This window comes from Gossypium arboreum, chromosome 11 (assembly GCF_025698485.1).
Source record: "Gossypium arboreum isolate Shixiya-1 chromosome 11, ASM2569848v2, whole genome shotgun sequence".
NCBI lineage: Eukaryota > Viridiplantae > Streptophyta > Magnoliopsida > Malvales > Malvaceae > Gossypium > Gossypium arboreum.
In genome coordinates, this window is record NC_069080.1 from 16,265,690 (window position 1) to 16,280,306 (window position 14,617).

The window sequence follows — 14,617 nt, forward strand, 5'->3', positions numbered from 1 at the left end:
AGGATGAAGCACTTGGTCGGTTTGTAGTTGGATATGTTGATTCCGACTTTCTTTGGTGATTTAGATAAACGTCGTTCAACTACGGGTATCTGTTTACTCTTGCGAAAGCCCCAGTGAGTTGAAGTCTACCTTACGATCTCTGATGGCGTGTCTACTACTGAGGCGAATATATGGCGATTCTGAAGGCATTAAGGAGGCTATTTGGCTTAATGGATTGTTGAAAGACTTGGGAGTTGATCAAAGTCACATTAGTCTATATTGTGACGATCGAGCGCTATTCATTTAGCGAAAAATCAAGTCTATCATTCAAGAACCAAGCATATCGACGTAAGATATCACTTTGTGCGGGAAGTCTTTGAAAAGGAAAAATTCTACTTGAAGATTCCGACGGTAGATAATCCGCATGTAATACCCTACCCGTATTCATTCTTGGAATAAGGTACGAGGCATTCTAGGAGTTTACTGAATTAATTTTTTTTATATTCAATATAGCCCTTTATAAATATCTAACCTTCCTGTAATATTAAATCGAGACCAATCCACATCAACCAAATCAATTCAACATATTTTTATGATAGATTCATGCATTTATATAAAATAACGTCATCACATATCTATAACTGTGTTTGTTAACCATACTAATGGCTAACTTTACATTCATTTCACGTTAACATTTACTTTGTTAGCTTATACATGCCATTGATTTCCAAAATAAAGTTTCTTTATATACCGAAATCCCGAGGTTGACGATGTGATGTGTCTCCCACCAAATCCGACCTCCGAGCTCTTAACACTACAAAACAGGGAAAAAGGAAGCGGGTAAGCACTTTGTGCTTAGTAAGCTCATGTAACAAGAATTATACTTACCTAATATTTTCAATACAATATAATAAACATTCATATATCCATTCAATGCATTATTACCCTAACATGCACAAACTCAACATTCAAGTTAGTACAATAATTTCCATGTATCAATAATATATATATATACCATGATTGATGCACTCATCAATACCATGATTTTCATTCCTTATTATTTTTCATATTTATCCCGTTGAATTTATCGAATTTCAATGGATTTTCAGAGGTACACTTTTAGTGTATAATTCGGTCCGTCAATTCATATTCATGTGCGACATTTCCATTTCAGAGAGCACACTCATGAACCTCAAACTTGCGGCGGGATTACCAGTCGAGCTAAATCTCGCAATATAAACTCATAGAGTATTGTCGGGATTACAGTCCAGGCTAAATCCTCGCAACGACAATTACTCTAATGAGCTTGGATCTGAATTACCAGTCAAGCTAAATTCAGACCCTAATTCGGATTACCCGTGCGGGCTAAATCCATTTTACACATATTCTTCGGAGGGCTATATCAGATAGGATCACCCGTCCGGCTAGATCCTTTTACCGTCAATTCCTTTTCAGAAATCCATCGAATTTTCCTTTCATTCAAACGGATTTCTTCCCATTTTATCAAATATATCAATGTTTCATAAATTTTCATACAATGAACATTCAAATCATATTCATATCAAAACATACAATCTCAAGTAATTTAAGAATATAATTCAAGTTACACGAACTTACCTTGATACTTGATTGTAAGCAGTAAAAATCTATTAATCCCGAACTTTTCCTTTCCTCGATCTAGCTTCGTATTTGAATCTTCTGGATCTAAATAAATAAATTTAATTATCAATTTAATACATTTCATGTTCATATGCAACATTCTCTATAATTCAACTATTATTTATAGTTCATTCAAAGTTGTCTACTTGAGTTATAGTCACTAAATTATTTATAACTTGAGCTACGGAACTCGAAATTAAGATCCGTTAATTTTCCTGAAACTAAACTCATATATATTTTTACCATAAAATTTTCAGAATTTTGGTTTAGCCAATCAGTACAGTTTATTCTTCAAAGTCACCCCTGTTCTGTTGTCTAACAGTTCTGACCCTTCTTCACTAAAATAAATTATCTCTTTATACAGAATTCAAATGATGTTCTTGTTTGTTTCTATTAAAATAGACTCATTCAGAATTCTAGACATATAAATTTAAGTCCCTAATTATTTTTATTCAATTTTTATAATTTCTCAAAGTCAGAACAGGGAACCTGAATTCATTCTGACCTTGTCTCACAAAATTCATTATATCTCAAAATTTACAAATCCATTGCTTACAATATTTCTTCTATGAGAAACTAGACTCAATAAGCTTTAATTAAATATTTTGTTCATCTTCTAATTCGATTCCTACAATTTTGGTGATTTTTCAAAGTTAGTCTACTGCTGCTGTCCAAACTGTTTTAGTGCAAGCTGTTTATTACTATTTTTCCCCTAAGCTTTTAATAAATGATAATTTCGTCCCTACTCAATTAGCCTCTCAATTGAGCTGATTTTTCTCAATTAACATTTTATTCTATCACCTTAAACTAGTTTACAACCTTTAGGAATCAGAATTTCAGCAATAGACTTTAATTCCAAACATTTTCACAATTAGGTCCCAAAAATCAATTTCCATTGAAATTGCCTAATAAAATCATCTCATAAACAAATTAAAGCTTTAATTTCATTCTATTTCATCATAAACTTACAGAACTCAACCATGGTGACTTTAAATTTCATCCATGAAATCAAAAACTAATGAATTTAATAGTAGGATCTAGTTGTAAAAGTCTTAGAAACACAAAATTTACAAGAAAAAGGCAAGGATTAACTCACTTGGTGCAAAAATTATGAAATACCAGCTTAGAGAACCCTCATATGGCATTTTTAGCTGCTGGAATTGAAGAGAAATGAAGAGAAATCTAGATATTTCCTATTTAGTCCTAGTTTTATTTAGTTAATTTTGCAATATTCCAATTTTACCCTTAATTTATCAATTTTTCTGCTGATTGCATACCCTTGCCGGCCAGCCCAAATAACTTTTGGGTCTAATTACCTTTTAAATCCTTTCTCATTAGACTAATAAGCTATTTAATCACTCTAGCAACTTTTACACCTATTACAATTCAGTCCTTTTCATTTAATTGACTACCCAAACATTAAAATTTCCTAACGAAATTTTAATACCACATTAATAACATTTCATAAATATTTATAAAATTATTTTTGACTCGGTTTTACGAGATAGAGGTCCCGATACCTTATTTTACCCAATTTCTTCAATAATTTCTTTTTCGAACTAATCACTAAATCGATAAAATTTTCCTATCAATATTTTCATACGATTTTCCTATCATATAAATTTTCAAGCAAAAATATTAAAATAAATTTTTCTTTAAATCGGATCTATGGTTACTGAAACCATTGTTAGATAACCTTAATTTAGGCCATTACAACTCTCCCCTTTTAAGGATTTTCGTCCTCGAAAATCTTACCGAGAAAGAGGTTTGGGTATTGTTTCCTCATTGCCTCCTCCGGTTCCCATGTTGCTTCCTCAATCCCTTGCTTTTGCCACAATACTTTCACCAAATTTATCTTTTTATTTCTAAGCTCTTTTGTCTCCCGTGCCAATATCTTGACCGGTTCTTCACTGTAAGTCATATCCGGTTGAATCTCTACTACATCGGAGAAATAACATGTGAAGGATCTGATCGATATCGTCGTAACATAGATACATGAAAAACATTATGGATTCTATCAAGTTCGGTGGTAATGCCAATCAATAAGCGTAGGTCCAATTCTTTCTATGATTTCATAGGGCTAGATAAATCTTGGACTCAATTTACCCTTTCGACCGAATCGAAGAACTTTCTTCCAAGGAGACACTTTCGAAATACCTTGTCACCGACTTGAAATTTAATCTCTTTTCGCTTAAGGTCGGCATATGATTTTTGACGATCGGAAGTCGCTTTTAGACTATCTCGAATAACCTTTACTTTTCTTACATTTCCGAATCAAATCAACCCCATGTATCTTCCTTTCATCGAGCTCATCCAATATAACGGTGTTCTACATTTTCTACCATACAAAGTTTCATACGGAGCCATTTTAATACTAGACCGATAAGCATTATTGTAAGAAAATTCAATCAAAGGTAGATACCTCTCCCAATTACCTTCAAACTCTAGTATACAACATCGGAGCATATCTTCCAATACTTGAATTACACGCTCAGATTGACCATCTGTCTGAGGATGAAATGCAGTGCTGAAATACAACTGAGTACCCAAGGCTTCTTGCAATTTGTCCCAGAAACGAGACGTAAATCGGGGATCTCTATCTGATATAATGGAGACAGGCACTCCATGTAACCTGACAATCTCAGATATGTACAGTTCAGCTAGTTTATCTAAAGAATAATCCATACGTACCGGAATAAAGTGAGCTGACTTTGTCAATCGGTCTACAATCACCCAAATAGCATCTTTTTTCCTCGGAGACAAAGGTAGCCCCGATACAAAATCCATAGTGATTCTTTCCCATTTCCATTCCGGTATAGTAATTGGTCAAGTAACCCAGAAGGTACGATGTTCACTTTAACTTGTTGACATATTAAACACCTTGATACAAACTCGGAGATATCACGTTTCATTCCGACCACCGGTACATCTTTTTCAGATCATTATACATTTTATTACTCCCGAATGTACGAGACATAGTACTACTGTGGGCCTCGCGTAGAATCTTCTGTATGAGCTTTGAATTCTGAGGTACACATACCCTACCTCTGAATAATAAACAATCATCAGAACCAATCTGAAATTCAGAATCATTACCTGACTCACACTGTGCCCGTTTAACTGTAACTTCTCATCATTCTTCCGAGCTTTACATATTTGTTGTAAAATGTCGGTTTAGCTCTCAATTCAGCTAGATTGAACCATCATCATCAATGATAACCGGGTATTCATAGCTCGTAAAGCAAACAGAGATTTTCGGCTCAAAGCATCACTACAACATTAGCCTTACCGGATGGTAATCAATAATCAAATCATAGTCCTTTATTAGTTCAAGCCACTGCTACTGTCTCAAATTCAAATCTTTCGTGTCATCAAATATTTCAAGCTTTTATGATCGGTATAAATATGACATTTCTCACCGTACAAGTAATGCCGCCATATCTTGGTATAAATCCAATAGCAGACTAATTCAAGATCATGTCTTGGGTAATTTCTTTCATGTGGTTTAAGTTGTCTTGAAGCATAGGCTATTACTTTACCTTCTTGCATCAAAACACAACCTAAACCATTTAATGAGGCATCACTTGTAAATAACAAATTCCTTACCCGGTTCAGCTACACTATATGAGTGCTTTCGTTAATAGGTCTTTCAATCGGTTGAAACTTTGTTGACATTCATCATCCACTCGAACTTTACATCTTTTCGCAATAATCGAGTCATTGGAGAAGCTATCATAGAGAATCCTGTACAAATCTCCGATAATAACCAGCTAAACCCAAGAAACTTCTAACTTCGGATACATTCTTGGTGGACTCCAATTGACAATAGTGAGATTTTACTTGGATCTATCCCGATGCCTTGGCAGATGCAATGTGTCCAAGAAAACTCACTTCTCAAGCCAAAATTCACATTTCTTGAATTTAGCATACAATTGCTTCTCTCGTAGAATTTGCAACACAATTCTCAAATGTTCGCATGTTCTTCTTCATCCCGAGAATAAACCAAAATATCATCAATGAATACTACTACAAATCTGTCTAAGCACGGTCTAAATATCCGGTTCATCAAATCCATGAATCTGCGCAGTGCATTAGTTAGCCCAAACGGCATAATTAGAAACTCATAATGCCCGTACACGGTTCCAAAGGCTGTTTTTGGCACATCTGACTCCTTTACCCGGAACTGATAATAACCTGATCGAAGATCAATCTTTGAAAACATAGTAGCACCTTTCAGCTGATCAAATAAATCATCAATCCGGGGTAACGGATACTTATTCTTTATGGTTACTTTATTATTTGCCGGTATTCGATACACAATCTCAAAGACCCATCTTTCTTTTTCACAAAGTAACCGGAGCACCCCAAGGTGAATGACTCGGTCGAACAAAACCCCATCAACAAGCTCTTGCAATTGTGTCTTTAACTCTTTTAATTCTATAGGAGCCATCCGGTACGGAGCTATGGAGATCGGAGTAGTTCCCGGAATCAAATCTATAGAAAATTCCACTTCTTTTCGGTGGCAATCTGGTAATTCTTCCGAAACACATCAGAAAATTCACATACCACTGGGCGCTGTATCTTTGACTCGAGATACCTTGGTGTCGAGTACATAAGCCAAGTAAGCATCATACCCTTTTTGACATACCTGCTGTCTTGCCATTCTTGAAATCATATCGGATAAACCTCTATCGATCGATTTCACCGAACAACTCACCATTTTGACATTTTAACACAATATATTTTTGTTTACAATTTACTACCGCATCATCTTTGGGTTAACCAATCCATACCCAATATCACGTCAAATTCATCAAATGGCAGTAACATCAAATCAGGTGGGAAACAATAACCTCTTACCATTAGTGGACAATTTTTACAAATTTTATCCACTAACACAGACTCGCCCAGGGGTTTGAGACTTTAACCACAAATTCAGTAGGTTCAACAGATAAATTTTTAACAATTGCAAGTTTAACACATATATATGAATGCGTAGAACCAGGATCAATCAATGCAGTAATATCAGTATCAAGTAAAGAAAATGTACCAGTAATAACATCGGGTGCTGAAGCATCTTCTCTGGCACGAATGGCATATGTCCTAGCAGGTGCTCGTACCTCAGGCCTACCTATAGTATCTTTTGTAGCTCCTCGACTACCACTGACATTACTGGATGGTCGAGGTGGTCTGGCCCTCGAAACTAGATTACTCGGCTTCGATATATGTTCAACTTCTTTTTCAACCCTTTCTGGACAATCTTTGAGGAAATGGTCAAAAGAACCACATCGGTAACAAGCCCCACTATTAAATCGGCATTCACCAAAATGAGCTTTATTACAGTACTGGCATCTCGGTTTAGGAGTGCCAACACTGCCAACACTGGTCACTGATGGAGTAGAAGGCCTTGGATTAGTGCGTTGAGAACCTCGCTCTTTGCCCGAATACCCAATGGCTGAAGTAGAATGATCCGATATTTCTTCAATTTCTTTGAAGCGTAAAGCGGGATTTTCCCATCGGTCTTTTACTAAAATTCGAGCTTCCCTCTCAGCCTGTTTCTTTTCTTTGCTCAATTCTTCTGCTTTATAAGCTCTCTCGCCAATGTAGCAAACTCTCGAATTTCAAGAATTCGATCAATAACTTAATGTCTTCATTCAACCCTTCTTGAATCGTTTGCACATTTCAACCGATTGTACCCATTCTCGAGCATATTTACTCAATCGAACAAATTCTCTTTCATATTGAGATCTCGATCTATTGCCTGTTTTAGCTCAAGAAATTCTTTTCTTTTTCGGTCAAGGAACCTCTGGTGATATATTTTTTTCGAACTCGATGCGAAAGAATTCCCATGTAATTTCTTCTTCGGAACAACTGAAGCTTTAGTATTCCACCAATGGTAAGTCAGTATCTTTTAGCGGTGAGACGGCACATTTCGGACATTCTTCCGTGTACAAGATAATTCTTCCGAACCCGAGTAGTATTTTCTAACCGAATTCAGCCGTTCGAATCATCATCAATCGCTGCTCGAAATTCTTCTACCCCATATTTTGAATTTTATCTCTGGAGCTTTCCCTTTCGATGATTCAACACTGTACCTTATGGGATCTCGGAACCCGTGAAGGAGCGGAGGGAAGCTTGAACTTGCTGCACTCTGAGGTTAGTTCTTAAGTATTGATTAAACCATTCATTCATCATTTGAAAGAAGGCTGTTTTTGCCTCCTCCCTCGACCCTCTGTCTCGGGCCTTCTCGCTAGTTTCTTCTCTTTGTATGAAGCGGAGCATGACTCCGACTTCCTCAGATTGAGCTCGGTCGGATGACATTACTATAAGAAAAACACATTTTAAATGGTCGGAGATATCACACTATCAATAATAATTTAAATGGCATGTATAGCTAATCCGTATTTGCTACATCGGTCCTAGAACCGCTAAACCGTAGCTCGATACCAATAAATGTAATACCCTACCCGTATTCATTGCCGAAATAAGGTACGAGGCATTACCTAGGAGTTTCTGAATTAATTTTTTTTTATATTCAATATAGCCCTTTTATAAATATCTAACCTTCCTGTAATATTAAATCGAGACCAATCCACATCAACCAAATCAATTCAACATATTTTTATGATAGATTCATGCATTTATATAAAATAACGTCATCACATATCTATAACTGGGTTTGTTAACCATACTAATGGCTAACTTTACATTCATTTCACGTTAACATTTACTTTGTTAGCTTATACATGCCATTGATTTCCAAAATAAAGTTTCTTTATATACCGAAATCACGAGGTTGATGATGTGATGTGTCTCCGACCAAATCCGACCTCCGAGCTCTTAACACTACAAAACAGGGAAAAAGGAAACGGGGTAAGCACTTTGTGCTTAGTAAGCTCATGTAACAAGAATTATACTTACCTAATATTTTCAATACAATATAATAAACATTCATATATCCATTCAATGCATTATTACCCTAACATGCACAAACTCAACATTCAAGTTAGTACAATAATTTCCATGTATCAATAATATATATATATACCATGATTGATGTACTCATCAATACCATGATTTTCATTCCCTTATTATTTTTCATATTTATCCCGTTGAATTTATCGGAATTTCAATGAATTTTCAGAGGTACACTTTTAGTGTACAATTCGGTCCGTCAATTCATATTCATGTGCGCACATTTCCATTTGAGAGAGCACACTCACTGAACCTCAAACTTGCAATGGATTACCGGTCGAGCTAAATCGCAATATAAACTCATAGAGTATTGTCGGGATTACCAGTCAAAGCTAAATCCCGCAACGACAATTACTCTAATGAGCTTGGATCTGAATTACAGTCCAAAGCTAAATTGAGACCCTAATTCGGATTACCCGTCCGGCTAAATCCATTTTACACATATTCTTGGAGGGCTATATCAGATAGGATCACCCGTCCGGCTAGATCCTTTTACCGTCAATTCCTTTTCGAAATCCATCGAATTTTCCTTTCATTCAAACGGATTTCTTCCCATTTTATCAAATATATCAATGTTTCATAAATTTTCATACAATGAACATTCAAATCATATTCATATCAAAAACATACAATCTCAAGTAATTTAAGAATATAATTCAAGTTACGAACTTACCTTGATACTTGATTGTAAACAGTAAAAATCTATTAATCCCGAACTTTTTCCTTTCCTCGATCTAGCTTCGTATTTGAATCTTCTGGATCTAAATAAATAAATTTAATTATCAATTTAATACATTTCATGTTCATATGCAACATTCTCTATAATTCAACTATTATTTATAGTTCATTCAAAGCTGTCTACTTGAGTCATAGTCACTAAATTATTTATAACTTGAGCTACGGAACTCGAAATTAAGATCCGTTAATTTTACCTGAAACTAAACTCATATATATTTTTACCATAAAATTTTCAGAATTTTTGGTTTAGCCAATCAGTACAGTTTATTCTTCAAAGTCACCCCTGTTCTGTTGTCTAACAGTTCTGACCCTTCTTCACTAAAAATAAATTATCTCTTTATACAGAATTCAAATGATGTTCTTGTTTGTTTATATTAAAATAGACTCATTCAGAATTCTAGACATATAAATTTAAGTCCCTAATTATTTTTATTCAATTTTTATAATTTCTCAAAGTCAGAACAGGGAACCTGAATTCATTCTGACCTTGTCTCACAAAATTCATTATATCTCAAAATTTACAAATCCATTGCTTACAATATTTCTTCTATGAGAAACTAGACTCAATAAGCTTTAATTAAATATTTTGTTCATCTTCTAATTCGATTCCTACAATTTTGGTGATTTTTCAAAGTTAGTCTACTGCTGCTGTCCAAACTGTTTTAGTGCAAGCTGTTTATTACTATTTTTCCCTAAGCTTTTAATAAATGATAATTTCGTCCCTACTCAATTAGCCTCTCAATTGAGCTGATTTTTTCAATTAACATTTTATTCTATCACCTTAAACTAGTTTACAACCTTTAGGAATCAGAATTTCAGCAATAGACTTTAATTCCAAACATTTTCACAATTAGGTCCCAAAAATCAATTTCCATTGAAATTGCCTAATAAAATCATCTCATAAACAAATTAAAGCTTTAATTTCATTCTATTTCATCATAAACTTACAGAACTCAACCATGGTGACTTTAAATTTCATCCATGAAATCAAAAACTAATGAATTTAATAGTAGGATCTAGTTGTAAAAGTCTTAGAAACACAAAATTTACAAGAAAAAGGCAAGGATTAACTCACTTGGTGCAAAAATTATGAAATACCAGCTTAGAGAACCCTCATATGGCGTTTTTAGCTGCTGGAATTGAAGAGAAATGAAGAGAAATCTAGATATTTCCTATTTAGTCCTAGTTTTATTTAGTTAATTTTGCAATATTCCAATTTTACCCTTAATTTATCAATTTTTCTGCTGATTGCATACCCTTGTCGGCCAGCCCAAATAACTTTTGGGTCTAATTACCTTTTAAATCCTTTCTCATTAGACTAATAAGCTATTTAATCACTCTAGCAACTTTTACACCTATTACAATTCAGTCCTTTTCATTTAATTGACTACCCAAACATTAAAATTTCCTAACGAAATTTTAATACCACATTAATAACATTTCATAAATATTTATAAAATTATTTTTGACTCGGTTTTACGAGATAGAGGTCCCGATACCTTATTTTACCCAATTTCTTCAATAATTTCTTTTTCGAACTAATCACTAAATCGATAAAATTTTCCTATCAATATTTTCATACGATTTTCCTATCATATAAATTTTCAAGCAAAAATATTAAAATAAATTTTTCTTTAAATCGGATCTATGGTTACGAAACCATTGTTCCGATAACCTTGAATTTAGGCCATTACACCGCAGATATGATGACCAAGGTGGTAACAACAATTAAGTTTAATCATTGTTTGAACTTGATTAACATCCTGAGAATTTGAGCACCTTCAGGTGTATGGCGCTCGAGAGCGCATTTGTAGGCACTACAAAAGATAGCTTTATCGAATTTGGGGAGTTGAAGGAAGTGTGTGAAGATGTGATTATCCTAATCAAATCTTCAAGGTGGAGATTGTTAACATTAATGGAAGACAATTAATAATGGTTGCCATTAACATTAATGGGAGACAATCAAAAATGACAACCACCAACTTTGGAAAAGTGGCATGGGATAATTTTTTTTGGTCCTTGAGATAATGGGCTATTTATAGTTTGGTCTTTGAACCTCAACTATAAATAGGCCTTCTCATTTCTCATTTCATCATACCAACCAATCTTTCTCTCTTAGTTTTCTCTCTTCTCCCATTTGAGAATTCTTAAGGAATTCTATTTGTTTGTAATATTTTGAAGATAGTAAAGTTATCATCCGGTGTTAGTGCCGAGGGCGTAGGTATAATTTACGAACCTCGTTAAAACTCTTGTGTTCTTTTTGTCCTATTTTTCTTTCAATATTTGAGGGTATAATAGTAGTATTTAATTGTGCTATTAAATTACGTTAGAAGGAATATTCTGACTAAGGAAAAACTTGGTATTTAAGAGATCCTTGTGATCCACCTCTCTTCCTTGGGAATTGAACTTTGTGTGATTTTTTAGTACAATAATTTACACGCTTCCGACCCTATTAGAACAACAGAAACCACAACATATTTACAGAGTAAATGTAAGTGAAAGAGGTGACCTAATGGTAAACTATATTCTGTATGCTGTTGATAATTAATAATATATTATCCCATCGATAGAAGTTGGCGAGTTTAATTGGCTCTCTTAATAATCAGATGAATGCCTACTTGGGGTTGCCGCTGGGTAGGTCTTAAGTCTAATACTTTTGGTAAGGTAGCCTTCTTTCTCGTGAAGGGAAAGAAGTCCTTAAGGCAGGAAAATGGAAGGAAATAAGATATAAACTAAGGTAGAAAATGGAATTATGTTTCTTCATTTGAACAAAATAAGAAAGTTGCGTGATAATATCATTACATTTGAAAATTTTTAAGGAAGTTATGAGATAATATTGTCGGTAACTCAATTATACAAATCATAAAAAAAATTGTTATTTAAAATTTTTTTATATTATATATCTCATTGCAATCTAAAATTACTAACTTTGCAAACTACTAACAAGTATTCCTCTTACCTTGATGTCTTTGTGATGAATTAAATTCGATGACGAGTTGATTTTTGCGGGGTGAGTGAGGCAATATGAGTTGGGCTTTATGGAGCTGTTTTAAGTGTATCTAAGGTAGGAGGTGGTATGGGTTTTTATAACTTTGGTTAAATATAATTGAGGAATAAATTTATTATTATATTAATTAAAATTATTTAAAATTGATCATGGTTAATCCTTTTAGATATCTATTTTTGGAATTAATAGGGATTAAATTGTTTTAATTTTTTTGAGAAATCAATTTCTTGAATATCAAAATTAAGAATAATCGGAGTGATGTTTTTACAATATCATGAAAGAAAAAAAGAGGTGCATACAATAAAAATAAAAGTAAAACATAAAGTTTATATTAAATGTTGTAAATAATAATATATAATACTATAATGTAAATATTAACTCATATGTTAACTTGTTTTTTGTTGGTAGAATATTGCAAATGCAAGTATATGTACTGTGACAAGTAGTATAAAAATATCAATCCTATAAATTAATTAGGTCAATAGTGCTCTCTTTTAGTTCTCCGAAAAAATAGGTGTAGCTGTGGTTGAGGTGGAGTGGGGCGGTGATCTATGGCAGGAGAAGAGATCTCTCTTCTCGCGGATGAATTAATTCAATTAACAGTTAAGAGTTCATTTGTAACACCAAAGAGCCAATTTTCGTTGTTATGTTCGGTGTGGACAAAGAAGAATTATAATTCAGATAGCTTGTGTACGCAACTAAGAAGCATATGGAAAACAAGAAGAAAATTTGGAATTAATGCAGAGGGACAGAATTTGTTTCAGATATATTTTGAAGACGAAGACGATTTAGAGATGATCCTAGACGGCAGGCCGTGGTATTTTAGAAAACAATTAATTATATTTGACAGGCTGAAAGAGGGGGTAAAAAGAAGTAAGATAAAATTGGTCTTCTCTCCGTTTCGGCTAAGGGTGGGTTCATGCCCTCCAGAATGTGAGAAGAAGGATCTCATGCATGCAATCGGCTCTACTTTTGGGGGAATTCTAAGGTCGAAAATACAGAACGAAATATGTAGAATGAAAGTAATGGTGGGTGCTAGGAAACCTCTTCGACGAGGAATTTTTGTTGCAGTTGGGGATTCAAAACGAGTCTGGCTGCCCTTTAAATATGAATCTCTACCAAACTTCTATTTTGGGTGTGGAATAATGGGGCATAATGTTAAAGATTGCACAGAGTTTCTTATAAAGAGGGAGTTTTGGGAGATGATGTGTTCCCTTACTCCATAGCGCTGAAAGCTGAATCCAATATGGTAGGAAGAGAGTTTGCAATTGGATAATTCAAGGAAAAAATTCATGCCACAATATTTGTATACTAGGGATGAGGATGAAAGAGGCAAGTGTACAGACACAATGATAGATGTTAATATTCTTAATACAGGAAAAGGGGTGCTAAATGGTGGATTTTTAAAAACGTCTAATCAGTCTGACAATGAAAGAGTAAATGCGGAGGTGGATCCTAGCAAATTTGAAGGCGGAGGAAATAAAATTGCATTAAGTGATGATCAAATGGCGGTCGGGGGAGAAGCTAACACGGAAGCCTTTGTAGCTGATAATAGTAATCAAGGAAATCTCCAAAAAGCAAGATGGACACGAAAGGGATGATTGGGATAAAGTAATGATGTACAGATGGATGGTATGCCTTGCAAACTGAAAAGTTATATAAGTGGTGACGATAGCTTAGAAATCTGGAATGATGGCGTCAGCAGTTACAAAAGGGCTAGAAGGAAGTCTAATGAGAAAAATTCTCCTATCCTAGAGACAATAGGAGATCAGGTGATGGTGTCTCCATACTTAGGATCGGCAGTTACCAATAGGTAAGCTGACCGGGACCAATGAAAACGATAAGTTGGAATGCTCGAGGATTGGGGAGTCTTATAGCAATTAGACGGCTTCAGTTTTTGCTGAAGCAATACACTCTCCAATTGGTCTTCCTTATGGAGACGAAAGTGAGTGCTACTCGGATGGAAAAAATAAGAAGGAAATGTGGATATATGAATGAGTTTGATATGGAAGCAGATGGAACTAGAGGTGGTTATTATTAGCCTGGAAACAAGATATTCAGGTGACGATTTTTAGTAGCTCTAAAAACCACATTGATGGGCTGATCAAGGAAAATCAGGGTTGTAATGAATGGCGTTTCACAGGTTTTTATGGGAATCCTTTTCCTAACGAAAGGTATATTACTTGGAACTTGCTAAGACAGTTGAGTAGGATCAGATCTTATCCTTGGATCGTTTGCGGAGATTTTAATGAAATTCTT